Source organism: Sinohyriopsis cumingii, chromosome 12, assembly GCF_028554795.1.
Source record: "Sinohyriopsis cumingii isolate HCF-2022 chromosome 12, ASM2855479v2, whole genome shotgun sequence".
In the NCBI taxonomy this organism is placed as follows: domain Eukaryota; kingdom Metazoa; phylum Mollusca; class Bivalvia; order Unionida; family Unionidae; genus Sinohyriopsis; species Sinohyriopsis cumingii.
In genome coordinates, this window is record NC_142972.1 from 58,656,636 (window position 1) to 58,670,215 (window position 13,580).

Below are 13,580 nucleotides of genomic sequence, written 5' to 3' on the forward strand. Positions count from 1 at the left end.
ATTCCATGAAATTCTTATGTATACACAAAATCATGAAAAAGTCTCATATATACACAAAATCATTAATGTCGAATGCTTGCACAAAACTATGAATATCCCATATATAACAAAATTATGGAAACGTTTCATGCACACACAAAATGATCCAACATGTGCATATCATTTGTCTGTCATGCCTTTAGGCACTTTAGGAATCAATAATATTTATAGGAATCAATGCAAATAATGACTGAGTCAATATACTATGGATTGTTTGATATGTACAGCAAAGATTAGATTTTCATGAAACATGACCTCAAGCATTTTATTCTCTTCTAGTATCTTAGACTATATTAGACTTAAACATATTGCTGATAAATAATACATATACAAAGTTAGAATTCTTTTAATGAATAATGAAGAATCAGGAGCATGGACAGAATGCATTTAAATAGTTCCTGGATAAAAGAATGTGTCATTTTGAAATATTCAATAAATAAGCATCTACATGAATGTTCTTGGAGAACAAAATAAATGTTGCACAATTACAGATATCGGACTACTCATTATTTTAAAGCCAGAGAACCAGTCTACTGAATGGGGAGTACAAAGGACAATACTAAATACTGAGATGCACCCACTTACTTGTAAATGTTTTTTCATTTTTCCATTATATCTATGGACTACAATTGACAACAACACATTTATTTTTAATTTTGATATTCAGTATCTAATTTCCCCACTGAAAAATAACATGGACTCTTGGTGCAAGACTATGTTATCAGATGCAGTTCAGAGAGTTTCAGATTCAGCAGCACAAAGCAAAAGGAAATGCTGTAAAAAAAACCATTTTTTAAGGCTAAAAAAATTCTTTAAATCTAATGAATGAAAGCATGTGTGGTTTGCATAATAACCTAACGAAGAAATTATTTTTAATTTTTTTAAAAATATTATTAACAGCAATTTCTGTGGGAAATGAATTAGTAGTATGATCCCTACAGTGCAATCTTAACCCATCAGAATTATTCAAAATACCAGAAAGAGACGATCAACTGTATTTTTGTCATGTTACAGTGAAATTTCAAACTGTTTGCAATAATAGCAATGTCCAGTGTCAGATCTTTAGTGAGAAAGGTTCAGCGTACTCTTTTTCAGAATATTGGGATTGATACAAACACTTGTCTAGAGTGCCAAGTGGAAGTAAGACACTCAGTCCTATGTAAAGAGGTCATCAAAACTTATATGAATCTGTAATTAATATAAAAACAATTTAAGTTAATTTTACTGACATCATTCAATATCTTCTGATATATTCACAAACACAGTTTTGTAATGTAATAGTAAGATCCTCTACCAGATTTCTTGTCAGAAAGGAATAGTTTATACTCTGCTTCAGAATATCAGGATTGATACCAACACATTTTAATGCCTGCTCCAGATTCCTGAATGTAGCCTGCCTAGCTTGCTTTTGTCTTATCTCTTTCAAAACTTCCAAACATCCTTTGCATGTTCCATAAGAATCTGTTCAATTCTGGATAAGGGGACTTCCACTTCAATGCTCAGTTGCACATGTTCTGTCCCTATTATGCTACAGATCCATTTCAGATGACTGATCTTCTAGTTGCTTGTCTAGCATTCTAGGTTGAAAGGAAGGCACTCTGTCCTCTATAAGAAGGCCATCAAAATGAGTGTTATGCTTCATATAGAAAAGTGCCCCTCCAAAAAATATTCCAAAAGGGTATATATTGCTAAATTAACTTTACTTAACATTTATTCATTAATATGCACTTTAATTTCTGCAATTTATCGAATGATTTCAGTTTTATTCTAAACCACTGCTTGCAATATCTGTATCTCAAAAAATTAAACAAAACACAGTAATAGTGTAACAGAAAGAAAACATTCAACATAATATTACTATCAAATTAATGTCGACTATCTTTGTCAGTTGACTCTAATCTATGATTTCAACTTATGATCTTTATGATCTCTAAAGTAAAATAAGAACCATTTTTCCTTTCTTTAAAATTTGTGCAGTTTATATGTTCATGTTTCTCGCTGCGACTGTTGGCACAAACAAGCTTGTTTAATGGAAGGAGAAAAATGACTTTGTATCCATTTGTACTGTTGCTGGGATCACTGTTTCGATCACATTTTTTGTATAGTACTTACCGTCTTTCTGTGAAGGATATGATGTAAAAGAATACAAAACAATCACTAATATGATACTACTGATCAAAATCAGTACAGATAGGAACATGACAAACTGTGTTGTAATGGAGAACTTGCATCAACATTACTTCACAGGTGTATCCTCTATCGGAATATAACTGAGTTCCTAACATTGAACAGGTATGTACGGCTATATTTCTTTCATTCTACCTGTTTGCAAGTATAATTAGATTATAGCAAACATCTACTAATAGAGTAGGATATCCTGATATTTAAATGCATTTATAAATGTATATATCCATGTTAATGCGTAGTCTTGCATGTTTCTAACCATGCAAATATGTATTTTAGTATGAATTCTTGGTTGTCGCTGAGTATAAATTAATTTATGATAACAATCCATGTTATGTTGCACAAATGAATGAATCGATTTCCATAAAGTCTTAATATACTGCTGCATAGCGCTAAAGTTTTGCAAATTATTTTTTAAAAAATAGACAAATAAAATCAGAAATAGAATTATACAATAAATCATTTCGTGTGTACAAAGGCTTCACATTCTCCTGGATACCACATAACTTTGGAATGTATTCAAACAGAATCTGAGCAATTCAAAAATCTAATATCCATCCTGATGACATCTCAATTCCATCGGGATCATGTTGACTTCATCACAAACTGACCTTAAATTCAATCAGTCGGACAGAAATTAAAATGCTCTAAAATAACGGAAAACAAACAAAACATAATATAGAAACGAAATTAAACATAACATTACATTACTATTAAATTCATCTAGAATTTCCTTGTTATCTGACTCAGACCAACTTATGTTCTCTTCAGTAAAACATAAGTATATAGAGGAACATGATGATATCATGTGTCATAATGGAGAATGTCAATCTACATTACTTCACAGTTGTATCATCTATGATAACATAACCAAATTCCAAACACTGCACAGGCTATGTATAGCTACTTTTGTGTACTGTTGCAATGATGTCTTTTCAGGGAAAGTAGTAGAAATGTATTCATATAATCATTTTGTGTGCACAAAGGCTTCACACTGTCCTGGATACCACATAAATCTGGAATGTATTCATACAGAATCCGAGCAATTCAAAAATATAATATCCATCCTGATGAGATCTCGATTCCATCAGGACCATGTTGAGTTCATCACAAACTGACCTCAAATTCAATAAATGATACGAAAATTAAAATGATCTTTAATAAAGAAAAACAAACAAAACATAACATTGTTATAGAAACGAAATTCAACATAACATTGCTATTATATTCATCTGGAATAACCTTGTTATTTGACTCCATAAAACCGACTTATGTTCTCTTCACTAAAGCAAAATTCATTCTTCCTCCCATCAAATTTTCTTCAGTTTACTTTAAACATTTTCTATTAGGACAATTTTAAAAAGAAAAGAATAGCCAATAGAAGAGAAAAATTGATTTTCTAATCTTTTGCACTGTTGAGATGACGACCTTTTAGAGAAAGTAGTAGAAATGTATTCATATAATACTTACAGTCTGTTTTATCAAGGATATGTTGAAAAAGAAGAAATACAAAATAACATTATACTACTGAGTAACATAAGGGTATAAATAATATGATAGAAACTGTTGTAATGGAGAACTTGCACCAAATGTACTCCACAGCTGAATCCTCTCTAATAATATAACCAAATTCCTAACACTGAACAGGCTATGTTTGCCTATATTTCTTACACTCTATTTGTTTCCATGCAGAATGGCAAATATGTTCCCAGAATATGCTGTGATTAGCATGATTGTATGTTTCTATGGATGTTTATGTGTATCAATGCATGCATGTATACATGAAGATGTGCAATATGGAATGAATTCCTGCTCATTAATTAATCTGAAACAATTCATGATCAAAATACACGTTATGTTGCACAAAGGAATTAATCTATTTCCAATAAGTGCTTGAAACGTGCTTCATGCCACTTAATTTTTTGGAAATTCAAAAAAAATTAGACAAAGTCAGAAAATGAATTAAACAATAAATCATAGAGTGTGCACCAAGGCTTCACAGTTCAAAAGATACCACATAAATCTGGAACTGTATTCAAACAGAATCTGAGCAATTGAAAAATCTAATATTCATCCTGATGAAATATCAATTCCGTCAGGATCATGTTGACTTCATCATAAACTGACCTCAAATACAATAAATGATATGGAAATTAAAATGATCTTTTATAATAAAACAAAAAACAAAACATAATATTGTTTTAGAAACGAAATTCAACATAACATTACTATAAAATTCATCAGGAATTTCTTTGACATCTGACTCAATCATGCCAACTTATGTTCTCTTCACAAAAACAAAATTCATTCTTCCTTCTATCAAATTTTATTCAGTTTACTTCAAGCATTTTTTCATAGAGACCATTTTACAAAGAAAAGAATGGCCAATGGAAGGGAAAAATTGATTTCTCCTCTTTTGCATTGTTGAGATCATGACATTTTTGGAGGAAGTTCTAGAAATGTATTCATATGATACTTACCATCTGTTTTGTTAAGGATATGATGAAAAAGAAGAATACAAATCAAAATGATAGTACTGAGTAACATAAGTATATTTAGGAATATGATGATTCAAATTGTTGTAATGGAGAACTTCCACCAAATTTACTTCACAGCTGAATCCTCTCTAATAATACACCCTAATTCCTAACACTGAACAGGCTATGTATGGCTATAGTTCTTACACTACCTTTGTTTTCATGTACAATAGCCAACTTGTTCCTAAGATTTGCTGAGATTAGCATGATTGTACATTTCTGTGGATGTTGATGGGTATCAGTGCATGGATCTGTATATGAAGATAGGTAATTTGGAATGAATTACTGGTTATTAATCAATCTCAACCAATTTATAATGAAAAATGCATGTTATGTTGCACAAAGGAATTACTCTATTTCCATAAAGTCCATATATCCTGATCATATCACCCAATTGTTGGGAAACCAAAGAAAATTAGTAAAACAAAATTGGAAATTGAATTATACAATAAATCGTTGTCTGTACACAAAGGCTTCAGATTCAACTGGTTACCACATAATGCTGAAAATTATTTCAAAGAGAATCTGAGCAATTAAAAAACTCCAATATTCAAAAAAATCCAATATTCATCCTAATCTGATCTGAATTCCATCGCATCATGTTAACCTGATTACAAACATGAAACTCAATGAATGATATCGACATTACAATGTTCTGCAATGAAGAAAAATAATCAAAACATAATGATGTTACACAAAGAAAAATCAAGAGAACAATATAACTATTAAAGTCATCTAGAATTTCTCTGTCATCTGAGTCTAATGTATCATACCTACTTGTCTTTTCTACAGTAGAACAAAATCCATCCTTCCTTTATCAAATTTTGTCCTGTAAGCTTAATATCTTTTTCTCCCAGGGACTAATTTGAATACAATATAATGTTCAATGGAAGGAAAATATTGATTTTCTAATTTTGTGTACTGCTGCTATAGTGACATTTTGGATATGATGAAAAAGAAGAAATACAAAATAACATGATGCTACTGAAAAACATCAGAATATAGAGGGATATGATGATACAAAATGTTGCAATGAAGAACTTGCACCAAATTTTACTTTTAGCTGAATCCACCCTAATAATATAACCAAATTCCTAACATTGAACAGGCTATGTATGGCAATAGTTCTTACACTATATTTTTTTCATGTACAGTAGCCAACTTGTTCCTGACATTAGCACGATTGTATGTTTCTTTGGATGTTTATGTGTATCAGTGCATGCATTTATACATGAAGATAGATAATTTGGAATGAATTACTGGTTATTATTCAATCTCAACCAATTTATAAGGAAAATGTATGTTATGTTGCACAAAGGATTTACTCTTTTTTCGATAGTCTTTATATCCTGATCATAGCACTCAATTGTTGGGAAAATCAAAGAAAATTAGACAAATAAAATCAGAAATTAAATTATACAATAAATCGTTATGTGTCTACAAAGCCTTCACTTTCATCCGGATACCACATAATTTTGAAAACTTATTCAAAGAGAATCGGAGCAATTAAAAAAATCCAATATTCATTCTAATTAGACCTGAATTCCATCACATCATGATGACTTGAGTACAAACACAAAATTCGATGAATGATATCGAAATTACAATGTTCTATAATAAAGAAAAATAAACAAAACATAATAATGTTACACAAAGCAAAATCAAGATAACAATATAACTATTAAATTCATCTAGAATTTCACTGTCATCTGAGTCTAATATATCATACCAACTTATCCTTTACACGGTAGAACAAAATCCATCCTTCCTTGTATTCATGTTTGTCTTGTATGCTATAACTTTTTCTCTGAGGGATAAATTTGTAGAAAACATAATGCTCTACGGAAAGGAAAAATTGATTTTCTACTTTCATGTACTGTTGCCATAGTGACATTTTAGATACAGTAGTAGAGATGTATTCATATAAAACTTACAGGCTGTTTTATCAAGGATATGATGAAAAAGAAGAAATACAACACATTATGATACTACTGAGTAATATAAGTATATACAGGAATATGAGGATACAAAATTGTTGCAATGGAGAACTTGCACCAAATTTACTTCATAGCTGTATCCATTCTAATATATTATAACCAAATTCCTAACACTGAACAGGCTATGTATGGCTATATTTCTTACACTATATTTTCTTCCATGTAGAAATAGCCAATATGTTCCCAGAATATGCTGTGATTAGCATGACTGTATGTTTCTATGGATGTTTATTTGTATCAATAGCATACATCTATACATGAAGATGTGAATATGTAAAGAATTCCTGCTTATTAATTAATCTCAACCAATTCATGGTCAAAATACATGTTATGTTGCATAAAGGAATTAATCTATTTCCATTAAGTGCTTAAATACTGCTTCATGCCTCTTAATATTTTGGAAATTCAAAGAAAATTAGATAAAAGCCGAAAATGAATTATACAATAAATCATTGAGTGTGCAGAAGGCTTCACAGTTACGAAGATGCCACACAAATTTGGAACTGTATTCAACTGAATCTGAGTAATTCAAAAATCTAATATTCATTCATTCCATCTGGATCATGTTGACTTCATCACAAGCTGACCTCAAATTCAATAAATGATACGGAAATTAAAATGATCTTTTATAAAGAAAAACAAACAAAACATAGCACTGTTTTAGAAACGAAATTCAACATAACATTACGTATAAATTCATCTCGAATTTCTTTGCTATTTGACTCTATAATACCAACTTATATTCTCTTCACAAAAACAAACCTCATTCTTCCTTCTATCAAATTTTCTTAAGTGTACTTCAAACATTCTCTTAGGGACGATTTTACAAAGAAAAGAATGGCAAATGGAAGGGAAAAATTTATTTTCTACTCTATTGTACTGTGGCAATGATGACTTTTTAGAGAAAGTAGTAGAGATCTATGCATATAATACTTACGGTCTGTTTTATCAATGATATGATGAAAAAGAATAAATACAAAACAACATGATACTACTGAGTAACATAAGTATATATAGGTATATGATGATCCAAATTGTTGTAATGGAGAACTTGCACCAAATTTACTTCACAGGTGAATCCTCACTAATAATATAACCGAATTCCTAACACTGAACAGCCTATGTATGGCTATAGCTCTTACACTAAATATGTTTTCATGTGCAATAGCCAACTTGTTCCTAAAATATGCTGACATTAGCATGATTGTATGTTTCTTTGGTTGATTATGGGTATCAATGCATGGATCTATACATGAAGATATGTAACTTGGAATGAATTACTCGTTATTAATCAATCTCAAGCAATTTATAAGTAAAATGCATGTTATGTTGCACAAAGAAATTACTCTGTTTCCATAAAGTCCATTTATCCTGATCATAGCTTTCCTTTGTTGGGAAAATCAAAGAAAATTAGACAAATAAAATCAGAAATTGAATTATACAATAAAGCGTTATGTGTGGATAAAGGCTTCAGATTCACCTGGATAACACATAATTTTTAAAATTTATTCAAATAAAATCTGAGCAATTAAAAAAATTTAATATTCATCTTAATTTGATCTAAATTCCATCACATCATGTTGTCTTGAGTGCAAACAGGAAATTCAATGAATGATATCAAAATGACAATGTTCTATAATAAAGAAAAATAAATAAAACATGATAATGTTACACAAACAAAAATCAAGATAACAATATAACTATTAAAGTCATCTAGAATTTCTCTGTCCTCTGAGTCTAATATATCATACCAACTTGTATTTTCTACGTTAGAACAAAGTCCATCCTTCCTTGTATGAAATTTTGTCCAGTATGCTTCTATCTTTTTCTCTTAAAGATTAATTTGAATACAAAATAATGTTCAATGGAAGGGAAAAATTGATTTTCTAATTTTGTGTTCTGCTGCTATAGTGACATTTTGGAGAAGGTAGTAGACATGTATTCATATAATACTTACCGACTGTTTTGTCAAGGATATTATGGAAAATAAGAAATACAAAATAACATGATACTGCTGAATAACATCAGCATATAGAGGAATATGATGAACCAATTGTTTTAATGGAGAACATGCACCAAATTTACTTCATAGCTGAATCCTCTCTAATAATATAACCAAATTCCTAACATTAAACAGGCTATGTATGGCTATAGGTCTAACGCTATATTTGTTTTCATGTACAATAGCCACCTTGTCCATAGAATATGCTGACATTAGCATGATTGCATGTTTCTTTGGATGTTTATGTGTATCAATGCATGCATCTATACATGAAGATATGTAACTTGGAATGAATTACTGGTTATTAATCAATCTCAACCAATTTATAATGAAAATGCATGTTATGTTGCACAAAGGAATTAGTCTGATTCCATAAAGTCTATATATCCTGATCATAGCACTCAATTGTTGGGAAAATCAAAGAAAATTAGACAAATAAAATCAGAAATTGAATTATACAATAAATCGTTGTCTGTGCACAAAGGATTCATATTCACCTGGATACCACATCATTTTGAAAATTTATTCAAAGAGAATCTGAGCAATTGAAAAATCCAATATTCATTCTAATTAGGTCTCAGTTCCATCAAATCATGATGACGTGAGTACAAACACGAAATTCAATGAATGATATCGAAATTACAATGTTCCATAATAAAGAAAAATAAAACATAATAATGTCTTTTCTCTCATGGATCAATTTGTACAAAACATAATGCTCTATGGCAGGAAAAAAAGATTTTCTACTTTTGTGTACTGTTGCCATAGTGACATTTTAGAGACAGTAGTGGAAATGTGTTCATATAATACTTACATCCTGTTTCGTCAAGGATATGATGAAAAAGAAGAAATACAAAACAATATGATACTAATGAGTAACATTAGTATATATAGGAAAACATGCATGATGATACAAGTTTTTGTAATGGAAAACGTGCACCAAATTTACTTCATAGCTGAATCCTCTCTAATAATATAACCAATTTCCTAACACAGAACAGACTATGTGTGGCTATATTTCTTACACTATATTTGTTTTCATGTACATCAGATAACTTGTTCCTAGGATATGCTGACATTAACATGATTGTTTGTTCTATGGATGCATATGTATATCAATGCATGCATCTATACATGAACATGTGCAATGTGGAATGAATTATTGCTTATAAATTAATCTCAATCAATTTATGATCAAAATACGTTATATTGCACAAAGGTTTTTATTTCCGGTAAGTGCTCAAATGCTGCATCATGCCACTTAATATTTTGGAAATTCAAAGAAAATTAGATAAAACCAGAAAATGAATTATACAAGAAATCATTGTGTGTGCACAAAGCCTTCAGAGTTCACAGGATACCACAAAATTTGGAACTCTGTTAAAAAAGAATCTCAGCAATTCAAAATTCTAATATTCATCCTGATAAGATCTCAAATCCATCAGGATCATGTTGACTTCATCACAAACTGACCTCAAATTCAATAAATGATACGGAAATTATAATGATCTTTTATAAAGAAAACCAAACAAAGCATAATATTTTATAGAAATGAAATCAAACATAACATTACTATTAAATTCATCTGAAATTTCTTTGCTATCTGACTCTATAATACCAAGTTATGTTCTCTTCACTAAAACAAAATTCATTCTTCCTTCTATGAAATTTTCTTCAGTTTCTTTCAAACATTTTTTCTTAGGGATTTTACAAAGAAAAGAATGACCATTGGAAGGGAAAAATTGATTTTCTACTCTTCTGTACTGTTGCAATAATGACTTTTCAGAGAAAGCCGTTGAAATGTAATGTTATAATACTTACGTGCTGTTTTGTGAAGGATATGATGAAAAAGAAGAAATACAAAACAACATGATACCACTGATTAACATCAGTATATAGAAAGGAATATGATACGAATTGTTGTAATGTCGAACTTGCACCAAATTGAGTTCATAGAGGAATCCTCTCTAATAATATAACCAGATTCCTAACATTGAACAGGCTATGTATGGCTATAGCTCTTGCACTATATTTATTTCCAGATACAATAGTCAACTTGTTGCTAGGATATGCTTACAGCGGCATGATTGTATGTTTCTGTGGATGTTTATGTGTGCCATTGAATGCATCTATACATGAAGATATGTAAATTTTGGAATGAATTACAGGTTATTAATCAATCTCAACCAATTTATAAGGAAATTGCATGTTATGTTGCACAAAGGAATTACTCTGTTTCCATAAAGTGTTCATATCCTGCTCTTAGCTTTCCGTTGTTGGGAAAATCAAAGAAAATTTGATAAATCAAATCTGAAATTCAATTATATCATAAATCATTGTGTGGGCATTAAGGCTTCAGATTCTACTGGATAAAATTTAGAAATGTATTAAAACAGAATCTGAGTAATTAAAAAATCTAATATTCTTCCTGAGAAGATCTAAATTCCATCAGGACCATGTAGACTTCATGATAAAAGGGACTCAAAGTCAATCAATTAAATGGAAGTAAAATTTCTCTATAACAAAGAAAAACAAACAAAACATAATATTGTTATAGAAACGAAATTCAACGTAACATTACTATTTAATTCATCTGGAATTTGTTTGTTATCTGACTGCATCATACTAACTTATGTTCTCTTCAGTAAAACAAAATTCATTCTTTCTTCCATCAACTTTTCTTCAGTTCACATCGAACATTTTCTCTTATGGACTATTTTACACAGAAAAGAATGCCAATGAAGACAAAATTGATTTTCTACTCTTTTGTACTGTTTTGATCATGACTTTTTAGAGAAAGTTGCAGAAATGGATTCATATAATACTAAGTCTGTTTTACCAAGGATATGATGAAAAGGAAGAAATACAAAACAAGATGATACTACTGAGTGACATAATTATATCTAGGAATGTGATGATATAAATTGTAATGGAGAACTTGCACCAAATGTACTTCATAGCTGAATCCTCTCTAATAATATAACCAAATTCCGAACATTGAACAGGCTATGCATGGCTATAGTTCTTACACTACATTAGATTTCATGCACAATAGCCAGCTTGTTCCTAGGATGTGCTGACATTAGCATGATTGTATCTTTCTTTGGATGTTTATGTGTATCAATGCATGCATCTATACGTGATGATATTTAATTTGGAACGAATTCCTGGTTATTAATCAATCTCAATTAATTTATGATGAAAGTGCATGCTATTTTTCAAAAATTAAGAAAACTATTTCCATAAAGTCTTCATATTCTGCTCATAGCAATCAATTGTTGGGAAAATCAAAGGAAATTAGCCAAATAAAAGCAAAAATTGAATTATGCATCGTGTGTGCACAAAGGGTTCATATTCTACTGGATACCACACAAATTTGGAACTGTATTCAAACAGAATCTGAGCAATTCATAAATCTAATATTCGTCCTCATGACATATCAATTCCATCAGGATCATATTGACTTCATCATAAAGTGATCTCAAATTCAACAAATGATATGGAAATTAAAATGAGGTATTCTAAAGGAAAACAAACAAAACAATGTTGTTACAGAAACGAAATTCAACATGACATTACTATTAAATTCATCTGGAATTTCTTTGATATCTGACACCATAATACCAACTTACGTTCTCGTCACTAAAACGAAATTCATTCTTCCTTCTATCAAAAGTTGTACAAATGTATTCATATAATACTTACGTGCTGTTTCGTGAAGGATATGATGAAAAAGAAGGAATACAAAACAACATGATACTACTGAGCAACATAAGTATATACAGGAATATGATGATACAAATTGTTGTAATGGACAACTTGCACCAAATTTACTTCATAGCTGAATCCTCTCTAGCAAAATAACCAAATCCCTAACAATGAACAGGGTATATATGGCTATCGTTCTAATACTATATTTGTTTCCATGTACAATAACCAACTTGTACCTAGGATATGCTGACATTAGCATGATTGTATGTTTCTTTGGATGTTTATGTGTATCAATGCATACACCCATACATGAAGATATATAATTTGGAATGATTTCCCAGTTACTAATCAATCTCAACCAATTTATGATGAAAGTGCATGCTGTGTTGCAAAAATGAATAAATCTATTTCCATAATCTCTTCATATTCCACCCATAGCACTCAAATGTTGGCAAAATCAAAGAAAATTAGCCAAAAAAAAATCAGAAACTGATTGTATGTTACTATGGATGTTTATGGATATCAATGCATGCATCTATACATGAAGAGATGTAATTTGGAATGAATTACTGGTTATTAATCAATCTTAACCAATTTATAATGAAAATATATGTTATGTTGCACAAAGGAATTACTCTATTTCCTTAAAGTCTTCATATCCTGATCATAGAACTCAATTGTTGGGAAAATCAAAGAAAATTAGACAAATAAAATTGGAAATTGAATTATACAATAAATCGTTGTGTGTACACAAAGGCTTCAGATTCACCTGGATACCACAAAATTTTGAAAATTTATTCAAAGACAATTCAATATTTATCCTAATTTGACCTCAGTTACACACACCATGTTGACCTGATTACAAACATGAAATTCAATAAATGATATCAACATTACAATGTTCTGTAATAAAAAAAATAAAACAAGATAATGTTACACAAAAAAAAATCAAGATAACAATATAACTATTAAAGTCATCTAGAATATCTCTGTCATCTGATTCTAATATATCATATCAACTTGTCTTTTCTACAGTAGAACAAAATCCATACTTCCTTGCATCAAATTGTTTCCAGTATGCTTCTATCTTTTTCTCTCTGGGATTAATTG